The sequence below is a fragment of the Babylonia areolata genome, chromosome 27, assembly GCF_041734735.1.
Source record: "Babylonia areolata isolate BAREFJ2019XMU chromosome 27, ASM4173473v1, whole genome shotgun sequence".
NCBI lineage: Eukaryota > Metazoa > Mollusca > Gastropoda > Neogastropoda > Buccinidae > Babylonia > Babylonia areolata.
In genome coordinates this window covers 29,029,725-29,038,541 of record NC_134902.1, presented here as the reverse complement: position 1 = coordinate 29,038,541, position 8,817 = coordinate 29,029,725, and the positions used below count along the sequence as shown (strand labels likewise).

General features: G+C 38.2%; 1 long non-coding RNA gene across 1 annotated transcript in view; it reads left to right on the top strand.

The window, feature by feature from the left end:
• The first annotated feature begins 348 nt into the window (after positions 1-348).
• Positions 349-8,817, top strand: part of LOC143300974 (uncharacterized) — a 124,564-nt gene continuing 116,095 nt past the window's right edge. The window contains exon 1 of the long non-coding RNA XR_013057720.1: positions 349-456. This is a non-coding gene — a long non-coding RNA (uncharacterized LOC143300974). The remainder of the gene's footprint in view (positions 457-8,817) is intronic.

Sequence of the window (8,817 nt, the reverse complement as noted above, 5' to 3'; positions counted from 1 at the left end):
CCCACACACGGTGACACTAGAAGAAAAACCTTTCAATTTCGGACATCTGAATGCAAGAGGGGACAGATTTAAATCATACGCGCACGTGCACACACTGAAAGGCACTCGAGCGTTGCGTTTGTCACAGATGATTTTTTTGTGAATTTTCAGGGGTGGGAGTGGGGGTGGTGTGGGGGTGGGGAGAAGGGTTAGGGTGGGGGGTGGGGGGGCATGGGGGATGGGGGGGTGGGGTGGGGGCTACTACAGGGGTGTGGGGGTGGGGTGTGGGGGTTGGGGCCACAGTGTACAAGTTGGCATAAGTCAATTTGGGCCTTGCACTCCCTCACTCGTGTCAAAAGTTGGCTGCCTGCGGTGGAGTACTGTACTTGTCGTCGTCGTCTGTGATGGTGGTGGTGGTGAGCAGGGTGAGCAGGGTGAGTGAGCAGGGTGAGCAGGAAGTCAAAGAGTGAAACCAAGGTAAGGAAAAAAAAAAGGGGAGCGCTTGAAAAGTTGACACTTGGGAGGATTTGAAGGACGTGGGGGTGTGTGGGGTTGTGTGGGGGAGTGGGGGAGTGGGTGGGGGGTGGGAAGGAAGGAAGGAAGGAAGGAAGGAAGGAAGGAAGGAAGGACACACATACAAACAGATATTATGCACACAACCTACACGCACAAGCACGCACGCACGCACGCACCCACGCACGCTCATAATTATGCACGCATACATGTGCTCAGGTGCACACACGCGCGCGCACACACACACACACACACACACACACACGCCAATGCAAACTAACACAGGTACACACACGAACAAAAATATACACAAACATACATACATACACACATGGAGTCTCTCTCTCTCTCTCACACACACACACACACACACACACACACACACACACACAAATGCTTTTATCGTCTAATATCGCATCACAGGTGAAAAGACGAGGAATGAAAGTACTACAGTCTACAACAGTCACTCAAAATGCTTTTAAGGTATAAGGTTTAAAGGTGTAGTTTTCAAGTATTTGTGACTCAGGTGCAGATTGCAAAGCTTTCTTGTAAGAGCAAATATTGAAGTAGGGGCTTCAATTAAACACACACACACACACACACACACACACACACGCACACACACACACACACACGCACGCACGCACACACACACACACAGAGGAGTGATTTCAAATGTATTGTCCGGAAGAAGTGAACATTTGTGTCGCCGTGTGCACATGGAATACCCGAAGCAGCGGAACTCAAGGTAGGCTTGGATTCCATTCACTTCGATTTAAACACGTAAAAGTTAAAAAAAAAAAAAAAAAAAGTATTTGGGGAAAGGTAAATCGACATTTCAGCTTACAGAAATCACACAAGTAGATCATAACAAAAGAAAAAGCAAAATAAAACAAAAGTGGACTTAACCGAAATACCATAAAAAAGAGAAAACTTCCAGTTTTTAAACTAAACCCCCAAGGGCTACAAACTTGTAACAACGTGACTGAATTTATTAAATTTAATGGTGGGGGAGGAAGGGAATGGGGGGGCGGGAAGGGGGGGGGGAGGGGTAATTCTTTTGTAATGAAGTAAAAAACAACAACAAAACAAACAACAACAAACAAACAAACAAACAAAAACAAACAAACAAACAAACAACAACAACAACAACAACAAAAAACAACAACAAAAAAACAAACAAAACAAAACAAAACAAAACAAACCCAACAACAATGTTCAAAACCTAATAGATCTCACTGAACAGAAATACTTCTTTTTTGTGAAATACACTGACCTCGTAAATCAGTGTTTTTAGGATATTCCAAGATAATGGAAAATTGAAATGATCTTCTAATGCAGTCTGTCACACACGCACACATACACAGGCGCCCACGCACGCGCCCCCCCCCCCCCCCACCCCCACAGACATTCACATACACACACACACACATACACGCGCGCGCGCGCGCACGAGCGTATACACACACACACACACATTCACACACACACACACACACACACACGCAGCGCGTGGAAGTGTCTGACATTTATCTTACACTTTAAAGTATTATGTATATATTTTTCAAAGACATAGCCATTTTGTTCGAGCATTATCTAACCTAGATGGTCCATTAAATAGTTCATAGTGTTTGTTTCGAATACTATAAATTATTTGTCATCATCATCATCATCATCATCACCATGTTCTCCTTCTCTGCAAATCTGATTTCTTTAAAAAAAAAAGAAAAAAAGTTCACTTCATCGATTCAGAAAAGGTGTGAAAACATTTTCGGGTTTCCTTCAGAAAAGGTGTGAAAACATTTTCGGGTTTCCTTCAGAAAAGGTGTGAAAACATTTTCGGGTTTCCTTGATCTCATCAACACCTTTCTGATGTTTGATGACACTTTACATGTAAAAAAACAAACAAACAAACAAACAAACAAAAAAACGCTAAAGAAAGCTTAAATCCAGATATGAAATGTAAAACTATAGTTTCATGGTAACAACTCAGTTTTGGATAAAGAAAACGAAAACGAAAACAACTCTGTAGTGTTTGGAATGGATGAGCAAGACACTTAGAAGAGGAAATGCAATTTTATTCCAGTAATATTATTTCGTAGGATATTTATGATAAAGTGTCATTGAAGAATGAATTTTCAACGACGGAACTGTGCAGGAAATGAAAAAAAAAAACCCCAAAAAACCCCAAAGCACAAAACAACAACAAAAACAACACCGGTAAAAAAAAAAAAGAGTGTGCATAACAAATGAATAGATATGTAAACGAATAATCCATAACTTACAAACCAACGATTTAACTAACTACTCACACATACACTTCATATTCAGTTGACTGCAATTCTCATCTGTTGATGAAAGCCAAGACCCTGTTCAACAGTAGAAATAAGTATTGCACGATTGGTTATTCCTCTCTCTCTCTCTTTTATATTATAATTATTATTTATTTATTTATTTATGTACGCTTATAGTTGACTTCATCAAGTTTTTGCGCCTTATACATATTATTAGTAGTGGCAGTAGTTATATATATATTTTTATGTATTTATCTATTATTTATTCATCCCCCCCCCCCTTTTTTTTTTCTCAAGGCCTGACTAAGCGCGTTGGGTTACGCTGCTGGTCAGGCATCTGCTTGGCAGATGTGGTGTAGCGTATATGGATTTGTCCGAACGCAGTGACGCCTCCTTGAGCTACTGAAACTGAAACTGAAATATGTACACACACACACACACACACACACACACACACACACACACACACACACACACACATATATATATATATATATCAGATTACCCAAAAAAGCTTATAATATGTTGTGTGATTTGGATGTAAGGGGCAAGATTAATTGGGTAACAAAAGTGAGAGTTAACTCACTCAGTACGGCCAGTCCTCTCTTCTCCTCTACACAGACCCCTGGATGTCCAGTGGGTGTCTGAATGACCGACCCAACCTTCAGCTTCCGTCGTCAGAATTGTGGTATTCTTTGTCAACATTCACGTCTTCAGTATGAGAGCCTTCCGCTTGCAATATTTTGATGGTGGTAATTGGGGTGAAACGCTGTTAACATCGTCTCTTTCGCCGTTCGTATGGAGAGAGTTAAACTCTATGAAATAGGTATGGGATTTGTTTGGCTTAATCAAGGGGTGGGGGATATCTCAGGATTTATTCGTAGTCTCCGCACCAGACTAACTGATTATAGATGGCAAGAATGGAATGCTCATGTGCAAGAAAGTGATAGATTTCATGTGTATTATCAGATCAACTCTTTACATTGTGTCCCAACGTATTTATCCATGAATTTGGCAAAACATTTAAAATATGTCATGACAAGATTTAGGTTTTGGCTGTCAGATATTGCAATTTATCATTTTTGATACACACAGCAAAGTGATCATGATCTTATTTGTCCATTGTGCACAAATGCAGAAGAAAACGTTTGTTGTCCAAAGTTATGTGAACTAAGGTATACCCCAGAAATATTACTCTCAGCCTTCTATGTTTAAACTAGTTTTGCTTATGACGGCACGTCGTGAAGAAGAAGTCAGACAGTTTGCACCTTATCTGTACAAAGCATTCAAAATCCGGTTATTTAGTTGTTCCTGATTATCAGTCTAGGTATTGTTTTGTTTTATTGTATCATATACTGTATGTCATAATGTTTTCGAAATAAGTTTACACACCACCCCTTCATAATGGGCTAAGGCCTTTTGAATAAACCCATCCGAATCTCTGTCTCTCTGTCTCTGTCTCTGTCTCTCTCTCTCTCTCTCTCATTTAGGCATTTAAATTTCGGGATATCGTGACATCTTAAGATGCTGTACTTCATTGCAGCGTTTATGTAATATGTGTACTTATTATGGTTGGTTATATATTTTCATTTTGTTTGTTATTACTTATATTGTCACTTACCCCTTCATAAGGGGCCTAGGCCTATTGATGAAAAAATAATGTAATCTAATCTCTCTCACATTTAACAGAGACAAAAATATGAACAAAATCAACATCGCATCCGCCAATATATTAGCAAAGAAGGAACGTATTCATAGAAAACACGCACATCCGGAATTTTGATAAACGAGAAAGAAAACATAAAATAGTTGACGAAACAGCCAACCATCAGCGCGTCTGAATTTTGCTAGATGATTGCATTGAAGCGAAAGGACTATCATCATCCACAAAATATTCATGCAACGTATCAGGCGTTCATAAAAAGTAAGATGTTTGATATTTTACTCTTGCCAAACATTTCTGGATGAATTTGCCATTTTGCTGCTGCCGTTGACGGGCGCAATAGCCGAGTGGTTAAAGCGTTGGACTGTCAATCTGAGGGTCCCGGGTTCGAATCACGGTGACGGCGCCTGGTGGGTAAAGGGTGGAGATTTTTTACGATCTCCCAGGTCAACAACATATGCAGACCTGCTAGTGCCTGAACCCCCTTCGTGTGTATTATGCAAGCAGAAGATCAAATACGCACGTTAAAGATCCTGTAATCCATGTCAGCGTTCGGTGGGTTATGGAAACAAGAACATACCCAGCATGCACACCCCCGAAAGCGGAGTATGGCTGGCTACATGGCGGGGTAAAAACGGTCATACACGTAAAAGCTCACTCGTGTGCATACGAGTGAACGTGGGGGTTGCAGCCCACGAACGAAGAAAAGAAGAAGCTGCTGCTGCGGTTGTTGTTGCTGTTGTAGTAGTAGTTGTTGTTGTTTGATCTTTCATTATTGAAGGTGTCTGCTCATTGAATCCAAAGATCGTGGCAGATAAAATGACCAGAAAGGCGGGGGACTAGAGAGAGAGAGAGAAAAGAATGAAAGAAATAATTAAAAAAAAAGAAAAAAAAAAAAGGAAAGAAAGAAAAAAGTGCCATCGTCTCTTTGTCTTTGCCTGTCTGTGTCTGTCTAGATGTAAGTATCTCTCTCTTTCACTATGGCATTTGCTAGCTAGGTAAACCTGCATACGTATATATATATATATATATATATATATATATATATATATATATATATATATATATATATACACATACATACATTTTTACAAATGTATACCTACTACCTACATACACACTTACATACAATAAAAATTTCATGAAACATTTCAAGATACATTTTATTCAAACGGGAAACACCAACGCAACGCAATCAACCTCATTCAGAAAAAAAAAGAAGAATAAACATGTATTCAATTAAGAAAAACAGCAACAAAAACAACACCACCACCAACAAAAAAACCAAACAAATAACAACAACAAATACTACACACACAAACAGAAATAACCAAGCAAATACAGAAAATATACAAACAATAGATGTGTAAATAAACCCATACATATTCCTCACAGCGAATGGTATTCATAAAAAGCTATCAAAAAAAAAAAAAAAAAAAAAAAAAAAAAAAAGATAACGTAACAACTAAACACATAAACAAATCCATTAATGAAATACATAAATAAATGGAATGAGGGAGAGAGAGAGAGAGAGAGAGAGAGAGAGAGAGAGAGAGAGAGAGAGAGAGAGAGAGGATAGAGAGAGAGAGAGAGGATAGAGAGAGAGAGAGAGGATAGAGAGAGAGAGAGAGGATAGAGAGAGAGAGAGAGAGAGAGGAGAGAGAGAGAGAGAGAGAGGATAGAGAGAGAGAGAGGAGAGAGAGAGAGAGAGAGAGAGGATAGAGAGAGAGAGAGAAGATAGAGAGAGAGAGAGAGGATAGAGAGAGAGGATAGAGAGAGAGAGAGAGAGGATAGAGAGAGAGAGAGAGAGGATAGAGAGAGAGAGGATAGAGAGAGAGAGAGAGAGAGAGAGAGAGAGAGAGAGAGAGAGAGAGAGAGAGACGAGACAGAACAAAACAAGACAGGTTCTTTATTTCGAGGATAATAGATAAGCACAGGTGGGTTTTTTTTTTAATTTATTAAATTTTTTTTTTTTTACATCCAATCCCCGCCCTGAATAAGGTCTACACTACACAATGCTAAATAAAAATTAAACCTTTGTGTTAACTAGGAAACTAAACAATCAAACAATCAATTACAAAAAAATATTCATACACACACACACACACACACATGCACATACAGGCACAAGCATGGTGTCAATTGGGCAATGAGAGAGAGAGAGAGAGAGAGAGAGGAGGGAGGGAGGGAGAGAGAGAGAGGAGAGAGAGAGAGAGAGAGAGAGAGAGAGAGAGAGAGAGAGAGAGAGAGAGAGACAGCAATGATTCATACCACACCGTACTCTCTGCACGAGGCAATCTAGCCGCTTCCGTCATCAGCGACAGCAACAGCAACCACTTCCACAATGACGGCAATGATGATTACGGCGATGATACCGAAGATATTCATAATAAGAAAGTCTGGAAAACAACAAACACACACACACACACACACACACACACACACACACGCAGGCACGCACGCACACAAACACACCGACCGACACACACAGACACGGTGTTGATGATGAAATTATCTGAGCTCATTGATATTAAGTTCTACAAATTTTTTGAATACGCATCTATTCATAATAAATCATTCCTTTATCTATTCATTCCTTTATTGTCTATTCATTTGTTTGTATATTTTATTTGCTTATTTATTTATTAATCTATTTATTTATCTATTTATTTATGTATTCATTCATGTATTCATTTATTCATTTATGTATTCATTCATTCATTTATTTATTCATTTATGTATTCATTCATTTATGTATTCATTTATTTATTCATTTAAGTATTCATTTATTTATTCATTTACGTATTCATTTAAGTATTCATTTATTTATTCATTTACGTATTCATTTATTCATTTATGTATTTATTCATTTATTTATTCATTTATGTATTTATTTATTTATTTACTCATTTTTGTATTTATTTATTTATTCATTAACGTATTCATTCATTTATTTATTCATTTAAGTATTCATTTATTTATTCATTTACGTATTCATTTATTCATTTATGTATTCATTTATTTATTCATTTTTGTATTCATTTATTTATTCATTAGCGTATTCATTCATTTATTTATTCATTTAAGTATTCATTTATTTATTCATTTACGTATTCATTTATGTATTCATTTATTTATTCATTTATGTATTCATCCATTTATTTATTCATTTATATATTCATCCATTTATTTATTCATTTATGTATTTATTCATTCATTTGTTCATTTATGTATTTATTCATTCATTTATTCATTTATGTATTCATCCATTTATTCATTCATTTATGCATTCATCGATTTATTTATTCATTTATGTATTCATCCATTTATGTATTCATTTATGTATTCATCCATTTATGTATTCATTTACCTATTCATCGATTTCTTTATTTATCTATTTATTCAAACAGCCATGCGGATTGGGGGAGGCAACAATGTACGTACTGCATCTATAACATTTGCAGTGAAAACAACAACAACAACCCAGACATAGAAAAAAAAAAGAAAAGAAAAATAAAATGCTCTCGTTTGAAAATCCATATCTTTGAAAAAAAACCAAAACGTAGCGGACCACGGGGCACCAACAGACGTGAAGTGTGCTGATGAACTGATACACAGAAGAAATAATTTCATCTTTCTGAATTAATTAATCCAGCCCCCCCCCACTGCCATACATCATACACAAGTCCATCGGAGGAGGACAGGCATTGGATTATTTTGGAATAAACAGGGGGGGCGGGGGGTGGGGGGGTGTCTAAAAGGGGACAGGCCTAACTAAGTAGACGAATGAATGAATGAGTAAATAAATGAAGAAATAAAGCAAGCATATAACGAATGAATATAGGTATTATATAAACAAACGAAAAAGGAAAAAAGCAAGAGAGAGAGAGAGAGAGAGAGAGAGAGAGAGAGAGAGAATAAGAACACACACACACAAATGGTAAATGATTTAGCGGACCATATTCACAGTCGCTCAACAGCAGCAGTAGTAGCAACAGTACACACACACACACACACACACACACAGTACACACACACAGTGTGAGCACGCACTAACGCGAGTGTACGCCGCCCCCACCCCTCTCCCCCCCCCCGCCCCCCGCTCACCACACACGTATACATACACGCGCCGCGCACATGCACACGAAGAATATAATTCATATCGGCAACATATGTGATATCAGGTTCCAAATTTATGACGTCGTTTGCAGGATTGTTATTTCGTGATTACAACAGCAATAGCAAACAAACAAACAAAACAACGGCAACAACAGTTTCAGTTTCAGTAGCTCAAGGAGGCGTCACTGCGTTCGGACAAATCCATATACGCTACACCACATCTGCCAAGCAGATGCCTGACCAGCAGCG